The sequence below is a fragment of the Ursus maritimus genome, unplaced genomic scaffold (genome assembly GCF_017311325.1).
Source record: "Ursus maritimus isolate PB19 unplaced genomic scaffold, ASM1731132v1 scaffold_20, whole genome shotgun sequence".
Taxonomy (NCBI): domain Eukaryota; kingdom Metazoa; phylum Chordata; class Mammalia; order Carnivora; family Ursidae; genus Ursus; species Ursus maritimus.
Window position 1 is genome coordinate 42,683,418 of NW_024424453.1, and position 24,152 is coordinate 42,707,569.

General features: G+C 37.5%; 1 long non-coding RNA gene across 1 annotated transcript in view; it reads left to right on the top strand.

Moving 5' to 3' along the window:
- The first annotated feature begins 2,411 nt into the window (after positions 1-2,411).
- LOC121104292 overlaps positions 2,412-24,152 on the top strand; it is a 37,925-nt gene continuing 16,184 nt past the window's right edge. The window contains exon 1 of the long non-coding RNA XR_005836591.1: positions 2,412-2,722. This is a non-coding gene — a long non-coding RNA (uncharacterized LOC121104292). The remainder of the gene's footprint in view (positions 2,723-24,152) is intronic.

Sequence of the window (24,152 nt, forward strand, 5' to 3'; positions counted from 1 at the left end):
CCCTCCCCAAAATACGTACACACAATTTCACTATGTAGTAGTCATTCAGTATCTCCAGGGATGAATCCTTCCTCTTCCTCCTGGAGGTAGACACCTACTGAGGCTTGATGGTGCGGTCATTCGGGATGAAATTTTTCACTTGACTACCCCTTCTACTCTTTGGTACCTCACTGCCACCTTCCGCTGTGTCTGGTGCTTCTGAACAAAAGTCTTCGCTTTCACTTTTTTCTTTTCTTTTTTATTTTGTTTTATTTTATTTTTTTAAAGATTTTATTTATCTGACAGAGATAGAGACAGCCAGCGAGAGAGGGAACACAAGCAGGGGGAGTGGGAGAGGAAGAAGCAGGCTCATAGCGGAGGAGCCCGATGTGGGGCTCGATCCCATAACGCCGGGATCACACCCTGAGCTGAAGGCAGACGCTTAACCGCTGTGCCACCCAGGCGCCCCCCTTTTCTTTTTTAAATAGGCCCCCCACCTAGCATGAAGCCCTACACGGGGCTCAAACTCATGATGGTGAGATCAAGACCTGAGCTGAGATGGAGAGTCAGATGCTTAACCCCTTTCACTTTCACTGGAGAATAGAATCTGGCTGTCAGTTATGGGGAGTAGAGCATTTGGCTGCTGGCGTCTCTGCATACGGTTGGGGGAAGGTGGTGGTATATGAACGCACATCGGGAATTTCAAGCCATCCATGCACTTTTTTGTTTTAAGCCTCACCCCTGGCCATGTGTCCCTGTAGTTGCTCCTGACTTTTCCGGGGCAAATACGTGCACTTCTCATTGTTGTCCTCCTGGGTATGAATTTGGGATTTACGCTTGTTCTTCTGCCACATTAGTCACCATTCCTCCATCTGCTTTACATCTTCCCAAAGTGTGAACAAGCTTCCCCTTTTCCTCACTGGGTTATGCCTTTTTTATTTCTTTACCACTATTTTGTTGGAGAAGATAAGGGAATGTGTTCAATCCGTCATTTGTGGCTCTCTGGGCAACATTTGGAAAAAGGAGGACGATAAGGCGATCATAAAAATACATTTTTTTTTTCTCACTGGAAATCAGAACTGATAATGAAAATAAAATTCCAAAGACTTTTTAAAAGTTGCTTTTATAACCAGTAGAGAGGAAAATTAGGTCCAGCTAACTGCGTTAGCTGCACTTACTCTGCAATTTGTTTCTTCACTTGTCAAATACTAGAATAAGACCGCGTTACTGGTTGCCAAGTGGTTATTAGAATCAGCTACGGTGCCTGTTTGTAACCCGGATCCCTCAGCCACAGGGTCAAAGGTCCACATTCCTCCGTAGGTCTCGGGTGGAAAGCATGGGGGCTAATAATCTCTTGGGGCCCCTGACGCTTGGATATCCTCTGAGTCTGTGAATTTTATTTCTATTGCTTGATTCTCTTTTTAGCTGGAAACTGTTTTATGAATAGCAAATATTCTAAGTATTGGACAATTGTAGGGGCGTCCGGGTGGTTCAGTGGGTTAAGCGTCTGCCTTCAGGCTCCCTGCTCAGTGGGGAGTCTGCTTCTCCCTCTGCCTGTCACCCCACTCATGCTCTCTCTCTCACTCTCTCTTGCTCTCAAATAAATAAATAAAATCTTAAAAAAATAATAAAAAATAAATATATATATTTTAAAGATTTTATTTATTTGACAGAGAGAGACAGCCAGCGAGAGGGGAAACACAAGCAGGGGGAGTGGGAGAGGAAAAAGCAGGCTCCTAGGAAGGAGCCTGATGTGGGGCTCGATCCCAGAATGCTGGGATCACGCTCTGAGCCGAAGGCAGATGATTAATGACTGTGCCACCCAGGCGCCCCCCAAAATAAATATTTTTGTAGATCCATTAAGAGCCTTAAACCGAACATCAATATTACACAAAAATAGGCCACAGATTAACAAGTGGAAGCATATAGCTGATGTAGTAGCTGGGAGGGGTAGGGTGGGGTGCTATGAGTGGATGATATGTGATTTGGAAAAAAAAATCAAAATATATTTTTATATTTCAAAAGCAAAATGTCTTTTCCACATAAGAATTTGAAACATTAAAAGCTATTGTTTTTTTCTTATCTGACGTGATGCACAGGAAATAGAATGTCTTTTCCGCACACACAAAACTCACTGGTCAGGGTGGAAGCCAGAGGTGGGGGAAATGGTGTCACGAGACTTTCAGGCTTATCCAAAGGGGTCATGGGCTTAAAAAGGTTGCAAAGCACTGCAGTAGTGAGATGGATTGGTTTCTGAAGAAAAGTGAGAAAAGAAAACCATTAACTCCAACTGTCACTCTTCCAACTGAATATTGAAACCACTTGGGAACAAATTTTGAGTGAGGTTTACAGTCATAAGCAACGTTGGTGTTTTTGAGGTTTGGTTGTGAATCGCCATTTAGCGGTACCACATGCTTCCTAGAGATGTGATTAATTGTCATATTTTAAAGCTTTCAAACGTGTTAAGTTGCCTGTTACACGGGGCTAACTTATTGAAAGGTTTCTGTTCGCTTAGATTAGTGGATTTTTGTGTTGCATTGTGGCTTAGGGGACAGAAGATTCAGGAGACTGGAATTTCCATTCTATTTTCACGATGACGGTGCATAGAGTGGAACAAGTCACTGAGTGTTTTATCTCTAAGTCTTTGGATAAAATGTACTGCATGCAAGGGTGACTTGGCTCAAAATTTGTCACCCATGGATTGCAAAGGTTCATTTGGCTGATTGACAGACTGGCCAACTAGGTAAGTTTCTTCCTCCTCCTTCCTTCTTTATATTGAAGATAAATGAGGGCATGAAATCCAAAGTGATAGTTACATGTTATAGTGATAGTAATCATGGTAGTAATGGTAGTGGTAGTCTTACTATATACATCACTCCTTAATGTCAGAGGGGAGATGAATGAAGGAGACCAGAACATTCTGTCTTGCATTCAAAGCAGTGAGTCTGGAGACAAAAAAGCTGATTTTGAGCCCTAATTCTGCCAGTTCTGTGAACTTGGTCAGGATGGCTTAAGCTCTCTGAGCTTCAGTTTCCTTGTTTATAAAACGGAGATCACAATAGCTACCTGATGGCGTTGCTTTGAGAACTAAAGGAAATGATATTTTTAAGAACGAAGACTGTGCCTGGCATTTTGTCCCGAAGATGATGGGAACCACTGTAAACTTTTAAGTAAAAGAATGATACAATTAGGTTTATGTTTTAGTAAATGTGAAGGAGAAGTAAGGGGCACATAAAACTAGAAAATGAGATTTGAAGCAGAGAAACAGGTGGAAAAGTTGTAATACACCTGAAAAATTGCATGTCTTAAATAAAGCAGGAGAAGTGGAGAGAATGAGACATCCTTGAGTGATGGCAGTGAGGCCCAGTCTCATTTGTCTTGACAACAAGCATGATGCCTGGCCTATGGTTGGGGCTGAGAAAATATTTTACTTGATTGTAGAGTTGCTTCAATTTGATTCAGTGTCATCAAAAAAGGTAATAAGGTGAGAAATTCTGTGATTCTAACTGATGTGTGTTTTGTTTTGTTTTTTTCATGTTTCCTTTTTCCCCCAACTCTCTCCCTCCTTCCAATTTGGGGAGCTAGGCGTTTTGCCTTCTTGTCCTTGGGAAAGAGGTTCTATGGGAGAAAGTAGACTTTAAAAAGGTTGTAAAGTTAACAAATCGTCACTGTTTCAAAAAAGCCTCATCCCATTTGGAAGAACACATGATGAATCAGAGTCAGTGTCTCCCTCACAGAAATAAACAAAGATTTCTTACCCTGAATGATGGAGAGAAGCAGAGGGGGCATAATGAGACCTTGTGACTTTCTAGGACAATGGAGGTGAACCGAGGACTGAGGAAACTGGATAAGCTTGAGGAGACCCAAGCTTCTGTCCCTGGGTAGTGCCTGGGGGTGTGAGTGGTGAGAGGCAAGTTCCAGGCCTGGCCACCAGCCTGATGAGGCAGCCTGACTGTTGTCTGGGCGGTGCAAGCCTCACGGAGTTCCTCGTGTCAGAGCATGGCATTGCAATAGCAGATGCATTTAGGACTGAAAAATGCAAGTTTTCCACAGATCACAGCAGCGCCCTACAGTGGAATTTTCCTACACAGAAGTGTGACTCAGAGGAGAATCAGGGTCTTAAATGGTCTTAATGATGGGAATGACAGGGTGGGACAGGAGGGTGCCATACTGGCCTGCCAAGGACCAATGCCTGAGGTCTAGAAGGGAGCCAGGACCTCTGAGTGGATGATAGTGTAGATATCCACTGACGATCAGATATTCTCTCCCACTCCATCCTGATACCTTGACCCTATGAGTCCTGGGAACCTCGTGGCCCCCAAAGTTCTGAGGCAACCCTGGGCAAGCCAAGGAGTCTGTATTTGAATTAATTTAAATTATGTCTTTACCATCCAGGAGTGTGGGGACTCACGATATAAATTGAATTCAGTTATAAAAATACAAAGAAAAGTTCTTGGGCACCTCCTTTTGTCAACTGACATTTCACCTCCCTATATGAATAAATTTGTGGACATATTAGTAGAAGCACAGTAGGCATTGATTTTAAGTCGCTGCACGAACACATTCTGTGTGGCACCGGACAGAACACACCTGAGGTACAGGTTTAATCTAGGAACCCAATTTTCAAGATTATTGCCAAACTGGAAACCGATAAGGAAGGAAAGAGAATAAAAATCGTGCAGTATGAAAAATCATACAAAGATCTGGAATCCTTAGCTGGGACTCTAGCAGTGTTCTAGTATTCAAAGACAGCAGTGAAGACTAAGTCTGGAATTCTCGCAATGTTTATGTAGCACCGACTGTTTTCCAGGTACTGTCTCAAGCCCTTCATGAAAGTTAGCTTTCAATTCTTACCAAAACCAGAGCACTAAGTCCTATGATTATCACCATTTGCCAGGTGAAAAAAATGGAGATGCAGAGCAGGTACCTAATTTGCCCAAGTTCATAGAGCTGACGAATGACAGAGCCAGGATTCAAACTTAGCTCTGCTCCGGGGCTCGTGGCCTCACTTCACTCACTGTCATGTTCTAATTAGTGTGACAAAGAACTTTATTTACAGTCAGAAAGGAGCATGGGCCACAGGAGCCGTGATTTCACTGAAAGTGCGTTAGGCAGGTGTCATGGTTGGTATCGAGAGACTCTGAGGTCTCTGATTCTGAACTTCTAGGAGGCCATTATTTCCTTGAAATTTTACTGGTTGATTAAATTTTTTTTTCATAAATTTGGTTCGAAATAACTCTTTTCTCCCTCAAGTGGCACGTGAGACTTACTCAACAAAAAGCAATAAAAATCTAGCTCAGGTGATGCAGCTCGTATTCTCCGTGCATAATCATCCTTAGCAGTATCCTATTGAAAAACAGCAGACTTTTGTACGTGAAAATATTTTATTTATGTAGCTACAGAGCTCATTGAGGATGACTTGGTGAAATTAATTTTAGATTCTCCTATACTTGAAAAAAAATTTTTTTGGGGGGTGACTCTATCTCTTGATTGTTGATTCTGTTGGCTGAATTTCTTGGGGTTAGTTTTTCCTACATGTTTTGGAATCTTGGTTTGGGAGCTCATCTTGTGGGGGAGGGGGTCCTCCATCCATTCCCACTTCCATGGGCATTCAGTTCTGTCTCACATAGCTGAGATTATCATGGTCAATCTAGTCTTCCATCTCATTAGAATATTGAGAATGTCACACTTGGTGGTCCATGAAGATCTGTCCCTTAGGAATATCAAGAGTTTACAGTACTTGTGGAATGCATTCAGAAAGTGGGTGAGTACAATGAAATGAGTGCAAGCTCCAGCTTGCTTTATGTATACACTGACCTTTTCAGGCATGCAACTACATAAAATTCAAGAAAGGATTATATTCTATTTTAGACTGAACGTTCTCAACCGTGGTTTGCCATTTTGGAAAATCAAATTCCTGACAGTCTAAACACTTAGGCTTTTGAGTTGCCAATACCATGCACTCCATTAATCGGCTTCTGTAGCTGTCTCATTCACTGTGATTGCTACACAGAGTTGTAAATATCTAACAACTTCCTTACACCTTTCAGTGTGACTGTGACCAAGCATTTACATATTGAAGTTCTTCATTTCTCTCCTTTTATTTATTCTTTATATTAAAATTGCTCTTATATTGATTTTTAAAGATCTGTATGTAGGTAGGTAATTCATTATAAATTTCATTTGGTGCAGAACAGAGGTCATTACAAAATATTTATAAAATGGAGGTTTGAGGATTTAAAGAGCTTTCATTTTGTTTTAAGTTTCTATCATCTCCAAAACCTCAAAATGAAACCAAGCTCAAACCTCTCAATTACAAAACCAGGGCTTCCTTGAATCTTGACTCAAGTTTACTAAAAGAGTATATGACGCTTCATGAAAGTTGGTAGGAGGTAAGGTTTCCAGGGAGGGAGTGTGAAGAAAATACCAGGTTTAGGAAAAAACAAAGATCAAGTTTAGAAAACTTTACTTTCTCAGAATATTTGCAGAAACTTTCTACTTAGACAGCATTGCGTGGAAGAACAAATTAAATAAGCAGGTGCCGTGGCAAGCCTGCAGGATTCATCCACGTTTCTGTTAGAGTATTTATGTCTTTTTTTTCCTTCTCTAATTCTCTTACCTGGATGAGTTGATATCAGAGGATACATTTTAACTTCAAGACAGATGAGATCAGAAAAAGAGATGACCTTCCTTTTTGAAACTCAACATTGCTTTCTATTGACTCAGTGGAAGTCCTTTGCCTTTACTCTATTTTCCTCCTTGAAATAACTTTTCTCTCTTTGTCTCCACTCTTTCGAGTCCTATATTATACACTGAAAGAATAGATGAGCAAAAATGTCTAATGAAAAAGGGAAGAAAGCTTAATGAGCGAAGAGTTATCTTGCCAAATTAATAAAATGTAGTATAAGGCTACACTGAATAAAATAGCATGCTGAACACAAGAATGGGTACAAATAAAAGAGATATTACAGAAGCAGACTCTCTCGAAAGCTGTTATGATAAAAATGGTATCGGAAACGAGTAGAGGAAGATTATTACATAAAGGGTGAGTACACAATAGATAAAACTTCGAGAGAAAGTTAGATTCTTACTAAAGATCATGCATTAAAATAAATCTGACAGAATTTGTAAGTTTCATTTAATGTTAAAAATAGCAGAAAATATGGATGCTTAGCGTCATGATCTCAGAGAGGGAAATAACTCCATACGAAAAAACAGAAAGCAAACTGATGGAGGAAATCACAAAGGAGTAGATGGATCGTTAACTACTTTAAATTCTGTTTTTATTTGTAGTAACAGTAATGCCTACTTAATAGTATGCACTATGCTAATGAAATGGTCTCCAGGCCCCATGAATGTGTGTCTCCAACAGGAGCACATCTGCTGCTTACAGGTGTCCAGGTTGTGTCCCATACAAGGGCACGACAACCAAGAGAGTGATTCACATTGTAGACACATTTATTATTTTGATCCATTTTTATTACAACTTGCTCTAGGTTTCAAAGATAGGCTATTTGTATACTTATGATAAGTTCCCTAACTAATCAAGTGAAATATGTTTTCGTAATATAGTACGTAGATATCGTTTTGCTTTGACTCATGAAGGAACAAGGTTAACGAACAAAAGACTTTGTTGATGTAACAATAAACAATGCTTCTAATACTGGAAGCTACTTTTCACAAATTTCATGAGCTCATCAGAAAATATCTTAGAATGAAAAAGAAAAATTCCCTGGTGGTAAAAGGTAGCTAAATTCCGTGTCTCATTTTGCAGTTAACAGTATTGTCATTTGTTTATTTTACTAAAGTGATATTGCAGAGTTTCCATTTAAGCCTAATAATACTTCATCTGACATGAATCATTGTAGAATGAGTAACATTTATTTACCATTACCACATAACGATCTAATTATATCATAGCCATTATTATGCTATGAAAATTTTATCATACAATTTTAATTGCTGTTAAAGCTTAATGGCTCATTAAATGAATAAAATTTTAAAATATTACACATTCTAAAGTAAATGTATAAAATGATCACATTATTTCTGCCCAGATACTCAAAACATAAGAAAACAGCGTATCATGATCAGAAACACAGAAAATGAGAATCCACCATACAAAAAATGAGAAAGAAATTATTTGGACCATTGAATGCCAGGGGGAAGAGAGAAAAGGAAATGATTAGTCTCGGAAGAATCTAGCACAGACTTTACAGAGGGGACAGGTGGTGAATTTACTCTCTATTTCTATGTCAATAAATGAGAAAGAAAAAAAAACCCATGTAGAATCCATTAAATGAAATACACTTTCTGTTGATCCAGTTAAAGTCCTTGTATTTGAATATTAACAGCAGAACCCTCTTGTTGAGATTATCCATTTCAAATAGGACAAATTTATCTTCCAGAAGAAAGCAGAGAGAGGAAGTTTTTGGAAACTTCTCACGTAAGAATTCTGGCAGATGTTGAAAAAAAATCCTAACTCCTGTTACTTTTTTTTTAAGCTGAAAGAATTCTTTCTAAAAAAAAATATTATTTTATAAATCCCTTAAGGAAAAAAAACTGAATAAAGAGAATGGGGGCACCGAATGGCAGATTCTGTAAATTAATTGTCGTAAAAAATGAATAGAGTGAAATGCACCACAATCATTTTATTAAGTGTTTAAGATTAAAAACTTTTGAAAAAATAGATAATTATTGATACTATAGGAAATAAACTATTTGAAGATGAGAAACTATTAATGTGCCAATAGTGAATGCACACTATAAATAATTACATATTTAGCAAAGCATTTGAGCGTTCAGAGAATAATCTACACAACTGATTGACAATGGGAATCTCCTTCATTTAGTAGAAACCATAGCAAAATTGGGTAACATTATGACTGACACTTATGCATAATACAAACATAACAACAAATAACAATATTGCACGTTATGTAAGAGATGAAATACAAAACCAAAAATCAGGATTATAGCAGATGGAATTAACAAGATTATTTAATGAGGCGAACAATGCTAATTATTAATCATTTTAGATACAACCAGTGGTGCTCTTGATCAACTGACTCTCTTAAAAAAGAAAAAGAAAGTCCTAATTTGTGACATTTGCCGATTTCAATGGTGCAAACACTCCTAATAAAGCTTATTTCAAGTTCCTAATAATTTAACAACTGGCTCACAAAATTCCTGAATATTTAGTGGGAGGCTTTCACCAGCCAGTGCAAGAGGACTCCTACATACCACATACACATACCACGGAAGCCACGTAGAACAGGTGATAATCGTTGTTAGATCTGTGAGTTTAAAACTGGAAGTCTTGTTATTTCTACATGTGACTAGTTGGGGCAGTTCTATCCCGTAGGTGACATAGGTAAAGAACAGTTATACCTGTATTTTTAATAGACCACTTCTAAGAGAAAATCTGGAAATCTAAAACTGGGTACAATAATAGCATAAATGTGCAAGGAAAACATAGCAAGTTGCAACAGATGATGTTTGAAAATGATAGAATATCCTATAGTCTGCTTTCTGTGCATTTTTTTTAAACTAGGAGGAAATGAGACAGCAAAACTCTCTGATAACTCGGAATAACTTTTTTATACGGCACAAACTATACAACTACTTTTTAGCCTCAATAAAAATGAAAGAGTAGTGGGTACATATTTACCAAACATAAGTATTTAGCCATTGTTGAATTTGTAATAGGAAATGCAGCTGGTAACATTATGTTACTAAAAACACAAGTAGAAGAGGGGAGTTTTGGTGGGGGTGGGTGGGTGAAATAGGTAATGGGGATAAAGGAGGGCACTTGTCATGATGAGCACCAGGTGATGTATGGAAGTGTTGAATCACTATATTGTACACCTGAAACTATATAACACTGTTGTGTTAGCTGTACTGAAATCAAAATAAAAACTTGATTTAAAAATTTAAACATTTTTTAAAATTAAAAAATATCCAGCAATAAAAATAAAAACACAAATAGAAGCAGGTTAAAAACTCTTAGAATTTTTTGGTGGCACTAGTAAAGGTATACATTCTAGAAGAGAAGACAAAGAATACTTGAAAAAATATCAAAAGTTATACGTATTTGTTTAGCTCTAATTTATCATCTTTTAAAAAGTATTAATGTTGTAAGAAAAATGTTGCAGAAACTGAAATTCAAGACTTAAATGATACCCTTCAAACATCATCAAAGAGATTAAGAAATTTCTTTTAAAAAGAAATTGTGATTATGATTTTTATGAAAAATATATTATTGTTAAAGAAATTGCAATCTCTGGACATAGATATGAATCTCAAACCCTACAAGCAAAAAGACCAAGTTTGACTGGAAATCCCACAATGAGCCCATCTCTGTCGATAACCAAAATTTCCAAGTGAAGAATTTTGTTTTCTGTATCAGATACAATAATATTATCATTAAGGAAAGTTTTATTTTTTATTTTATTTTATTTATTTATTTATTTATTTATTTATTTATTTATTTATTTTTATTACGTTCCATTTGCCAACATATAGTACATCATTAGTTTTCGATGTAGTATTACTTATGATAAAAACTCTCAAAAAAAAAAAAAAGGAAAGTTTTATGATGCCAAGAAAATACGATGCCTATTTTGGTGCTCTAGATACCATCATTTGATGAAATATGAAGAAAACAAAACACTATAACTACACAAAAAGTTATAATTGATATCTGATGACTATAACAGCAAATGTGATATTTATGGGTCACAAATATTTGAGAAACTAAAATCTTTAAGCTGTTTTCTAGAATCTGCATCGATTTCCTCTGAAATATTACAATTTCAATATTGAAATGCTTGCAGCAAAAACTTACTGAATACATTTTCAAATATTCTGATTGCTCTGGGGTTATAAGTAACCTCCAATTTCAGTTGCCAGCGGCTAATATAGTTTCAAAATTGAAGTGCACTTAAAACTACGTAAAACCTGTAATATCTGAAGAAAAGTAGCAAGTAAATCAGAGATGATTTCTCTAGAAAATGAGATACTGGATCAAGTAAGCATTGAAATCATCATAAAGAATTCATTTCCATAAAACAACTATTAAAAATATATATATTCTGGCTGTGCTATTTGTAATTATTTTGATTAGATTTTTCATTTTCTATTACTTTATGCTCAATAATCTCATTTTTGTAATCTACAAAATATTTTTTATTTTGTAGAAATAAACTATAACTAATAAAAAAAGTTTCGCTTAAAGAAACTTATTTCTAATTTGCCCATTGTGTGAGCCAGCAGTATTCTTGATTTAGACATATTTATTTACACATGGTTGTGTATGACTATATATAAAAATTATACAAATATACATTTTTAAATGTGATAAAAATGAAAATGGAAATTACTGTATTTTATGTTTTATTATATTTATTTCTGTATTATTAGTACTAATGTATTTTGCTTATACCCTAAAATGTTTATAAATAATATCTTCTTAATAGCACCATGATTAAATATGCTTCACTAAAATACTGCTTTAGCTATTTTTGAGAGAGTATCCAAAGGACTGTTTCTTTTTCCTTTTTTTTTTTTTTAAAGATTTTATTTTTACACAACTAATGAATCATCGAGCCTTACATCGAAAACCGGGGATGTACTGTATGGTGACTAACATAATATAATAAAAAATCATTATTAAAAAAAAAATAAATAAAGATTTTATTTTTAAGTAATCTCTGTACCCAACATGAGGATCGAACTCACAACTCTGAGATCAGGAGTCTTATACTCTTCCCACTGAGCCAGCCAGTCACCCCCAAAAGACTGTTTCTTGCGTTTATTTTAATATCAATTTTTAATAGCTCTTACAGCTGAAAATTTTCCCTCAGAAAGATGTTAACTAAGAAACATCGGTACAGGGGCGCCTGGGTGGCACAGCGGTTAAGCGTCTGCCTTCAGCTCAGGGCGTGATCCCGGCGTTATGGGATCGAGCCCCACATCAGGCTCTTCTGCTATGAGCCTGCTTCTTTCTCTCCCACTCCCCCTGCTTGTGTTCCCTCTCTCTCTCTGGCTATCTCTGTCGAATAAATAAATAAAATCTTAAAAAAAAAAAAAAAGAAACATCGGTACAAACATTAAGCTCAGTATATATCTTTAAACTTAGGAGAAAACGTTTAAGTAGTGAATGAGTATCATGTGAATTTTGACATCTGAGAAAAATTATAGGGATTTCTCTTTACATATTAGATTACATATAGACCATCTTGCCCATCATAGTGACTTTATGCTTCCATTAGCTATTACATTTTATGTAAGAAAATGTACAAATGGGATGTAATTCTATATCTGCATACCGAACAGCCTTATTCTTTTTAATTTTTCTGGCCAATCTCTTGGCAGATTTGATGAGTTTTTAGGGTAGGTACCAAGAAGTGGAGTGTCAGCCCCAGTTCATTTATGTTTGCATTAATAATAGTGTATTCAGTCTACATTTATTTGCAGGAAACTTCTAGACACTTGTGTGTATTTGAAGGATAGTTTAAAAAATTTTTTAAAGTAATCTCTACACCCAGTGTGGGGCTTGAACTCATGATCCCATGATCAAGATCATATGCCCTTCTTCTTCTTTTTCTTTTTCTTTTTCTCCCTCTTCTTCTTCTTCTTCTTCTTCTTCTTCTTCTTCTTCTTCTTCTTCTTCTTCTTCTTCTTCTTCAAGATTTTATTTATTTATTTGACAGAGAGAGAGAGAGAGCACAAGCAGGGGGAGCTGCAGGCAGAGGGCGAGGGAGAAGCAGGCTAGCCATGCAGGCACCCCAAGTCATATGCCCTTCTGACTGAGCCAGCCAGTTATCCCCGAAGGATAATTTAAATAAAGCTGGGTACTACAATCTGTAGATCTTTTTAGTCACATGTAAGTGGCAACACATGGAAATCTTCCAAAAAGGAATAAAGGGCAGCACAATCAACCTTCCATGTTTTTGGGATGCCTGAGTGGCTTAGTCAGTTAAGCATGTCAGCCTTCGGCTCAGGTCATGATCTCAGGGTCCTGGACTCGGGTCCCACATCGGGCTCCTTGCTCAGCGGGGAGCCTTCTCCCTCTGCCTGCCGCTCCACCTGCTTGTGTTCACTCTCTATTTCTCTCTCTCTGACAAATTAATAAATAATCTTAAAAAAAATAAAACAAACTAACAAAAAACCTGTCATGTTTTAAGCACCATCTTCTCTTGGTTACCCCTATACCTGATATGTGATCCAAACAAAGGATCCAAAGGTCCCAGGGTTTGTGTCTGTATTAAGTATTGGTAAAGTTTAATTTCTTTATTTTTTAAAGATAAAATAAATAAAATATTTCAATACTTTCTCTCTGCTCCCCAGTGAACCACATGCATACCCCCAGGGGTATATGCCTTGTCCAATACAAACCCAGACAATTGGAAATTCCCTCAAACTAGGGAAGCCATTAAGGATGTTGTGTTGCCAAAAAGATGATGAATATTCACTATACTTATGTATTTTGTGTATTATCACTGAATATGTTACCAAAAAAAAAAAAAACCCCTAAACAGATTTTGCTACTTGGAAATGAAAAATTTTAGAATGCTTTTGCATATAAGAATTTAATGCTATATAATAAACTGAGGGTTTTACAGTAAATTTAATAGGAAATGGGTTAATATCTTATTTTCTCACAATCAACAAACTTAACATACAAAGACTTTTTACAAAAAATTTTTGAAACTGCTGGAGAAAGTTTTTTAAATTCACGAGGCATAAACAAATTATTCACAGAACTACGAATGACTGGGGAACATGAAAAAAAAACTCATAAGTAATCAAAGAAATGTAAAATAAATCACAAAACTATCATTATCCCTGTATCAAATTATCTATGGTAAATGGTCTCTAAGGATAGCCTTCCATAATTTCTCCATTGCTGTACATACATGTTACATATCTCATCAAGAGGTGACATTTAGGGACACCTGGGTGGCTCAGTTGGTTAAGTGTCTGCCTTCAGCTCAGGCCATGATCCCAGGGTCCTGGGATTGGGTCCTGCATTGGGCTCCTTGCTCAGTGGGGAGTCTGCTTCTCCCTCTGCCTGCCTCCTTCTCTCTCTCTGACAAATAAATAAATAAAATCCTAAAAAAAAAAAAAAGAAAGAAAGAGATGACATTTATCTCTGCTTCTTTAGAATGTGGGCTGGTCTTGTCACATGCCTTGAACAGTAGAATGGGGTAGAAACGAGGCTGTGCATCTAATATGTAAAGACGCACATGACTTGATCATATGGTGGTTCTATGTTTAATTTTTTGAGGAAACTCCATACTGTTTTCCAAGTGGTTGTACCATTTTACAATCCCACAAATAGTACACAAGAGTTCTGATTTCCCTACATCCTTTTTTTTTTTTAAAAGATTTATTTATTTATTTATTTGACAGAGAGACAGCCAGTGAGAGAGGGAACACATCAGGGGGAGTGGGAGAGGAAGAAGCAGGCTCCCAGTGGAGGAGCCCGATGTGGGGCTCGATCCCGGAACGCCAGGATCACGCCCTGAGCCAAAGGCAGACGCTTTAACGACTGCGCTACCCAGGTGCCCCTTCCCTACATCCTTGCCAACACTTATTATTTTCTGTTTTGTTTTGTTTTTGTAATAGTCATCCTAATGGGTATGAGGTGGAATCTCATTGCTGTCTTGATTTTCATTTCTCTTATGATTAGTGATGTTGAGCATATTTTCATAGGCTTGTGGGCCATTTTTATATCATCTATGGAGAATTTCTATTCAAGTCCTTTATCCTAAAGAATTGAAAGCAGGGTCTCCGAGAGATATTTGCATGCCCATATTTGCAATAGCATTATTCACAATAGCCAACAAATATAAGCAACCTAAATGTTCCCCAATGGATGAATGGATTAACAGAATGTAGTATAGACATACAAAGTGATATTATTCATACAAGGGGATATTATTCAGCCTTAAAAAAGGAGGAACATCCTGTTACATGCTACAACATAGAAGAACCTTGAGGACAGTTTTGCAAGATGAGAAAGTTCTGGAAATTTGTTGTACAACAATGTGAATATATTTAATGTCATTGAACTGTTCACTTAAAAATGGTTAAGACAGTTTTATGCCATATGTCTTTTACTGCAATTAAAAATTTAAAAATTTGATAAAGAGTTCTCAAGCAATTGGATGAAAATACCAATGACACTTAAATAAAATTCATAATCTTAGTCCAAGAAGTAATAATATAGGTGGAGAGTCATAAAGATGTTCGTTATAGTGTTATTTCTAGTAGTAAATTACTAGTTTATTACTGAAATAGCGACAACAGAATTAGGGTTAGTCACACGAATTGTGATATATCTATATGACAGATTATTTCAATGACATAAAAAAATTTATGAACGCTGAGTGAATAAAGCACAATAGAAAATTCTTTATATAGTGTGATCCTAATACATAAAAAATACATACACATATGTATGTACAGCTGTTTGTTATATATGTGATATAATCATACACAGACATAGTCTCTGTATGTATGTATATACATCTATATGTGTGTGTGTATGTGTGTGTATGTATCATGTCTATTATATACATGCATGTAACCAGTTTATTGAAGAAGCCAGACTTGGTAGGTTTCAAATGTAAAGTAACTTTATTCTTCCACACAACTGCCTTTTCCAAAGAAACCCTAGAGACTCATTCTTCCTGTCGCCGAGGTGAACTTGTGAGCAGGTCCTTTAGCTTGTATAGTCATTTGAAGATATTAAAAAGCCTAGGCTGGGGTTCAGTTGGCTGAGTGTTGGACTCTTGGTTTTGGCTTAGGTCGTGGTCTCATGGATCGTGGGGTCTGGCCCTGGGTTGAGTTCTGCGCTCGTTAGGTAGTCTGCTGGAGATCCTCTCCCTCTACCCCTCCCCCTACCTCCCACTTTCTCTCTCACATAAATAAATCTTAAAAAAAAAAAAAAAGCCTAGCTTAGGCTAGCATCACAACTTCAGTCTCTTGTTTTATGAAGCTTCTCTCTTGGCCCAGCTTAGGAAACCTGCAGTAGGAAAAGGGGATTGTGTGGTTGCTTCACAATTACCCACTTTGCTTTTTCATCCTTCTTCCTACTCACTCAGCTGCCTCTCTATCCTGCTGGATTGAAGGAAGGTAGGGAGGAAAGGAAAGGTCAGAAAAGATAACTGCCATCATCCCTTTGGACATGACAACGGTTTAAATGCTGATTTCCAGAGGACGACTTGGTGTTCTCTAAAAACCATCTCCCTGGTGCCACATAATCAATACTCTTGCCCTTTCTCTTCACAGACTTCCTTCCAACTTTTTCCACTCATGAAGATGTATGCCACCCTTGCCTAGTTTCATGCTACTGTCTTCTCAGCCTTCACTCCTGGTAGCCTGTCTCCTTTACAGGTATCTTGGAGATGGTCTCTTTTGAGATGATTGCAGTCATGGTCCACGAAGACCAGAAAAACAGGGATTTTTGTTTCACTGAACTCTCAAAGTTCAAAGTGCACACAGATGATTTTTAGCTTGGGCTCTCCCCCCCCCACCCCCCTAGTGTCACCGATGGCTTCCCTCAGCCTCTCCTCTTCAGAGTTTTTCCAGGAGGGAATCAGATACTGGTACTTGTGTCTACCAAACTCCAAAGAACCCTGGCCCAGCCATCCAAGCAGTTTTCTTGAATCTTCATATTTGGATCAAGGTGAGAGAGAAGCACACCTCCCACAGATGTGGGGAGGAGCAATGCATCTGTTTCAGGACAACTCTCTCTGAGGCAGGGTTTCTCAACGATAGCATTGACATTTGGGGCCAGGTAAGTATTTGCTGTGGGAGGCTGTCCTGTGCATTAAGGGATGTTAAGCAGCATCTCTGGCTTTTACTCACTAGATGCCCCCACCCAGTTGTGACAACAAAAATGTCTCCAGATATTGCCAAATGTCTCCATTGGAGAGGCATTGACCTAGAGGCATTCTTTCTATAAAGCTTCCTACTTCCCAGTGACTTCTTCACCTTTTTTTTTTTTTTAAGGATAAAGTGTGTGGTGGGCTAATGCTGGCAAAAGAGGACCCCAAATGCAAGTTCTTCATAGATGGTGCAGTATCTTGCTTTAGAATGTGGGGACACTTGGCACACTGAAACCCCAAGATAAGAATAATTCTATTTAACAACTTGTTGTCCCAAGTGATAGAAGAGATAAGAAAGCACACCAACATATTAATAAAGACTATCTCTGCATGGTGAAATCATTGGTGACCTTTTAACATGATAACTTTAATATTTTATACAATGAATTTCTAGTTCACGTACAGAAGTAGTTTTAAAAAAAAGAAGACCAAACAAATCGTACCAACTTTGAAAACCTAACTCAGATGCCATCTCCTTCATGGTGACTTTTCAGATCACCAACCTAGAAATCCTTTTTTAATTTCTGGATCAATAATTGCGATTGGGGCGCCTGGGTGGCACAGCGGTTAAGTGTCTGCCTTCGGCTCAGGGCGTGATCCCGGCGTTGTGGGATCGAGCCCCACATCAGGCTCCTCCGCTATGAGCCTGCTTCTTCCCCTCCCACTCCCCTGCTTGTGTTCCCTCTCTCGCTGGCTGTCTCTCTCTCTGTTGAAAAAATAAATAAAATCTTTAAAAAAAAATTATTGCAATTGGCTTCTATTGAGCCCCATAGCCCTATACACACACACATAGTCTTCATAGTAACCCCGTTAACTAGGGTTTTTGTTCTTCTTGTTTTGCAGATGAGGAAACTAACTTCAGAGAAGCAAATAAGTTGCCTAACTGGTCTAATTCTGGAAACTGATAAATGACAGAGCTGTCCCTCAAGCCTGAATCTGTCTCTTTAGTCCATTTTCTGCCCCCCCCTCCACTGTACTGGTCACTGCGCACCTAGAACTCAATGGTGTTTTAAGTGAACTTAAACATTACTAGGACATTTTTTTCTTTGTCTGTGTAGTATTGCCCAACAAAATTATAAAGTTTCTTTGTTATCGAGCTTTCATTAAATATCTTCATGGAGGGTCACAGGGTAGGTAGATTACTGAAATAGTGCTTGGGTAGAACAAAATGGCAGACACCTATAACTTATATATAAACACGAGACTAACCCATAATTTCTACCATAATTATTCAACATCACTTTGTAATGGCAAGAACATAAGTCATGAACATGACATGAGGATATATAATTAAGCAGATGACCCACTGCCTAAATATTCATGTTATTTATATTCATGGAAAAGAAGAAACAGTTAATATATACTGTAAAAAAGACATTGTTAGTCATACCAAACAGATTTTAGAACAAAATTATTATGTAAATTCAACATATTCACTGTACCAACCTATTTAAAATGCAAACTCAATGTGATGATAATGGCAGAGCCTATGATCATTAAAAAGAGAGGTAACAGTTGAGGAGGCACATGGCCCAGGGAGACCCATGTCTCCCTAGAGAAACAAGAGCAAACCGATCTCCACTTGATGGAGGAGATGAGACACCCCAGATATGACAAGACATTGGTCCTAGTGGCTCAACAGCTGGCCTCTGAGGAGAGTGAACAGGTTGCAACTTTTCAATCCTATAACTGTGTGGGGTGGTAGAAAAAGGAACTGATATGTGTGCCATGGAAAATCGCTTCATTTCTGTTAATGTAGCCAGAATAGGTACAACTGGTCTTCTTCCGGAAAACTAATGAAAACAGCAGGGTTAATACTAAAACTCAAAGATGGAGACTTTATACCAATGGCACTAAAAAACGGAGTCTGTCGACCAACATCAGCATTAATTTGGACATGCTAATTCTTGGTCCTGGCACTAGAACTAAGTAATCAGAATCTTTGGAGTTAGGACCCAGGAATTTGCATTTTAACCTGCTCTTCAGGATGATTCTAATGGATGCTAAAGTTTCAGAGACATGGGTCTATACCATCCCCACCACATTCAGCACCCTAACAACAGAAGGAGCCTCCTTAAGAATCCATTTAAAATGTTAGTTTCTAAGTGTGCTGTCCAAGACAGTAGACATGAACCACATGTGGCTACTGAGTACTTGAAATGTGGCTGGTCCAAGTAAAGATGTGTTGTAAATACAAAGAAAACACTGGGTATCAGAGATTGAGTATGATGAAGGAATGAAAAATACCTCATTAATAATTACTTATATTGACTACATGTTGAAATGATAATATTTTAGATATATTGGATTCAATAAAATGTATTATTTGTTTCACTTGTATCTTTTTATTTTTTGGTGCAGTTACTGGGACATTTCAACTTGCATATGTGGTTTGCATTATATTTCTATTGGACAGCATCGTTCTATCTAATTGCCTTAAATAAAGGAGATTTTTTTCCTAGCCTACATTTTCCAGTTCTAAACTACCAAGAGCTTATTTCTAGATAGAAACTACCAAAAGCAGAAAGAACAGGCATTTTTTTCATGTTTAATAGGTGACAGACCTTGTACTTAGCATCTTGCATGGATTACTTCATTTAATCCACACAAATAGAGATAGACACTATTTTTTCTCCATTTTTTAATTTAAATTCAATTAGCCAACATATAATACATCATTAGTTTCAGATGTACTGTTCAATAATTCATCAGTTGCATATAACACCCAGTGCTCATCATATCACATGCCTTCCTTAATGCCCATCACCCAGTTACCCCATCCCCCCACCCACCTCCCCTCCAGCAACCCTCAGTTTGTTTCCTAGAATTAAGAGTCCCTTATGGTTTGTCTCCCTCTTTGATGACTTGCCACTCAGTTTTCCCTCCCTTCCTCTATGATTCTTTATGCTGTTTCTTATATTCCACATATGAGTGAAACCATATGATAATTGTCTTTCTCTGATTGACTTATTTCCCTTAGCATAATACCCTCCAGTTCCACCCACATCAATGTAAGTGGTAGGTATTCATCCTTTCTGATGGCTGAGTAATATTCCATTGTATATCTATACCACATCTTCTTTATCCAGTCATCTGTCAATGGATATCTCGGCTCCTTCCACAGTTTGGTTATCGTGGACATTGTTGTTATGAACATTGGGGTGCAGGTGTCCGTTCAGATCACTACATTTGTACCTTTGGGGTAAATACACAGTAGTGCAATTGCTGGGTCATAGGATAGCTCTATTTTTACCTTCCTGAGGAACCTCCATAGTGTTTTCCAGAGTGGCTGTACCAGCTTGCATTCCCACCAACAGTGTAAGCGGGTTCCTCTTTCTCTGCATCCTTTCCAGTATTTGTTGTTTTTTCTCTTGTTAATTTTAGCCACTCTGATTGTGCGAGGTAGTATCTCATTGTGGTTTTGATTTGCATTTCCCTGATGCCAAGGAATGTGGAGCATTTTTTCATGTGTCTGCTGGCCAGTTGTATGTCTCCTTTGGAGAAATGCCTGTTTATGTCTTCTGTCCATTTCTTGACTGGATTATTTGTGGTTTGGGGTGTTGAGTTTGATAAGTTCTTATAGATCTTGGATACTAGCCCTTTATCTGATAGGTCATTTGCAAATATCTCTCTCATTCTGTCAGTTGTCTTTTGGTTTTGTTGACTGTTTCCTTTGCTGTGCAGAAGCTTTTTATCTTGATGAAGTCTCAATACTTCATGTTTGCTTTTGTTTCCCTTGTCTTTAGAGACATGTCTAGCAAGAAGTTGCTGTGGCTGAGGTCACAGAGGTTGCTGCCTGTGTTCTCCTCTAGGATTTTGATGGATTCCTGTCTCACATTTAGGTCTTTCTTCCATTTTGAGTTTATCTTTGTGTATGGTGTAAGAAAATGGTCCAGTTTCATTTTTCCACATATGGCTGTCCAATTTTCCCAACACCATTTATTGAAGAGACTGTCCTTTTTCTATTGGATATTCTTTCCTGCTTCATCAAAGATTAGTTGACCATAGAGTTGAGGGTCCGTTTCTGGGTTCTCTATTCTGTTCCATTGATTTTTGTGTCTGTTTTTGTGGCAGTACCATACTGTCTTGATGATTACAGCTTTGTAATAGTGTTTAAAGTCTGGCATTGTGATGTCACCAGCTGTGGTTTTCTTTTTCAACATTCCTCTGGTTATTTGGGGTCTTTTCTGGTTCCATACAAATTTTAAGATTATTTGTTCGAGCTCTATGAAAAATGTCGATGGTATTTTGATAGGGATTGCATTGAATGTGTAGATTGCTCTGTGTAGCATAGACATTTTAACAATATTTACTCTTCCAATCCATGAACATGGAATGTTTTTCCATTTCTTTGTGTCTTCCTCAATTTCTTTCATAAGTGTTTTGTAGTTTTTAGAGTACAGATCCTTTACTTCTTTGCTTAAGTTTACTTCTAGGTATCTTACAATTTTTGGTCCAATTGTAAATGGGATTGATTCCTTAATTTCTCTTTCTTCTGACTCATTTTTAGTGTATAGAAATGCAACTAATTTCTGTGCATTGATTTTATATCCTACCACATTGTAGAATTCTTGTATGAGTTCTAGCAATTTTGGGGTGGAGTCTTTTGGGTTTTCCACACTAAGGTATCATGCCATCTACAGAGAGTGAGAGTTTGACTTCTTATTTGCCAATTTGAATGCCTTTTATTTCTGTTTGTGGTCTGATTGCTGAGGTCGGACTTCTAGTACTATGTTGGACAACAGTGGTGAGAGTGGGCCTCCTTGTCATGTTTCTGACCTTAGGGGAAAAGCTCTGAGTTTTTCCCCATTGAGAATGATATTTGCTGTGGGCTTTTTGTAGATGTTTTTTTATGATATTGCGGTATGCTCCCTCTCTTCCTACACTGTGGAGAGTTTTAATTAGAAAAGATACTGTATTTTGTCAAATGCTTTTTCTGTATCAATTGAGAGGATTATGTGGTTCTTGTCCTTTCCGTTATTAACGTGATGTATCTTGTTGATTGATTTGCAAATGTTGAACCACTCTTGCAGCCCAGGAATCAATCCCACTTGGTAGTGGTGGATAATCCTTTTAATGTATGTTGGATCCTACTGGCTAGTATCTTGGTGAGAATTTTGACATCCATGTTCATCAGGGATATTGGTCTGTAATTCTCTTTTTCGATGGGGTCTTTGGTTTTGGGATCAAGGTGATGCTGGCCTCATAAAACAAGTTTGGAAGTTTTCCTTCCCTTTCTATTTTTTGAAACAGCTTCAATAGAATAGGTATTAGTTTTTCTTTAAATGTTTGGTAGAATTCCCTTGGGAAGCCGTCCGGCCCTGGACTCTTGTTTGTTGGAGATTTTATTACTGTTTCAATTTCCCTGCTGGTTATGGGTCTTTTCAGGTTTTCTATTTCTTCCTGTTTCAGTTTTGGTAGTTTATGTTTCCAGGAATATGTCCATTTCTTCCAGATTGCCTAATTCGTTGACGTATAGTTGCTCATAATATGTTCTTATAACTGTTTGTACTTCTTTGGCATTGGTCATGATCTCTCCTCTTTCATTCATGATTTTATTAATTTAGGTCCTTTCTCTTTTCTTTTTCATAAGTCTGGCTAGGGGTATATCGATCTTATTAATTCTTTCAAAGAGCCAGCTTCTAATTTCATTGATCTGTTTTACTGTTCTTTTGGTTTTTATTTCATTGATTTCTGCTTTAATCTTTATTATTTCTCGTCTCCTGCTTGGTTTAGGTTTTATTTGCTGTTCTTTCTCCTGTTCCTTTAGGTGTAAGGTTAGTTTGTGTATTTGAGAATTTTCTAATTTTTTGAGAAAGGCTTGTACTGCTATGTACTTCCCTCTTAGGAGTGCCTTTGCTCTATCCCAAAGGTTTTGAACAGTTGTGTTTTCATTTTCATTTATTTCCATGAATTTTTAAAATTCTTCTTTAATTTCCTGGTTGACCCATTCATTCTTCAGTAGGATGCTCTTTAACCTCCAAGTATTTGAGTTCCTTCCAAATCTCCTCTTGTGATTGAGTTTCAGTTTCAAAGCATTGTGGTCTGAAAATATGCAGGGAATGATGCTGATCTTTTGGTACCAGTTGGGACCTGATTTGTGACCCAGTATGTGATCTATTCTGGAGAATGTTCCTTGTGCATTTGAGAAGAATATGTATTCTGTTGCATTAGGATGGAATGCTCTGTATATATCTGTGAAGTCCACCTGATCCATTGTGTCATTTAAAGCCCTTGTTTCCTTGTTGATCTTCTGCTTAGATGATCTGTCCATTGCTGTGAGTGAGGTGTTAAAGTCCCCTACTATTATTGTATTACTATGAATGTGTTTCTTTCTTTTTTTTTTTTAAGATTTTATTTATTTATCTGACAGACATAGAGACAGCCAGCGAGAGAGGGAACACAAGCAGGGAGAGTGGGAGAGGAAGAAGCAGGCTCATAGCGGAGGAGCCTGATGTGGGGCTCGATCCCATAATGCCGGGATCACGCCCTGAGCTGAAGGCAGATGCTTAACTGCTGTGCCACCCAGGCGCCCCATATGAATGTGTTTCTTTAATTTTGCTATAAATTGGCTTATAGGATTGGATGCTCCCATTTTAGGAGCATAAATATTTATAATGGTTAGAACTTCTTGTTGGATAGACCCTTTAAGTATGATGGTGTCCTTCTTCATCCCTTACTACAGTCTTTGGTTTAAAATCTAATTTGTCTGATATAAGGATTGATACTCCAGCTTTCTTTTGATGTCCATTGGCATGATAAATATTTCTCCAACCCCCATTTTCAATCTGGAAGTGTATTTAGGTTTAAAATGAGTGTTTTGTAGACAGCATATGGATGGGTCTTGCTTTGTTATCCAATTTGGTACCTTGTATCTTTTGATTGGAGCATTTAGCCCATTTACATTCATAGTAACTATTGACAGATATGAATTTATTGCCATTGTATTGCCTGTAAAGTCCCTGTTTCTGTAGATTGTCTCTGTTTCTTTCTGGTCTATGTTACTTTTGGGCTCTCTCTTCACTTACAGGATCCCCGTTAATGTTTCTTGCAGGGCTAGTTTAGTGATGACAAATTCTTTTAGTTTCTGTTTGTCCTGGAAGAGGACAGAAACCAAAAACGCAAAGAAAAAGAAAAATGGGGAGAGGGAGAGAAAATATAATCTCCCAGGTGGACAAAACAGGTGATCCACTTGGTCCTGGGTGTATTTTGGTCTGTTTGTTAGAAGACACTAATTCCTAAAATTGTAAAGAAAGCAGAATATATATATATATA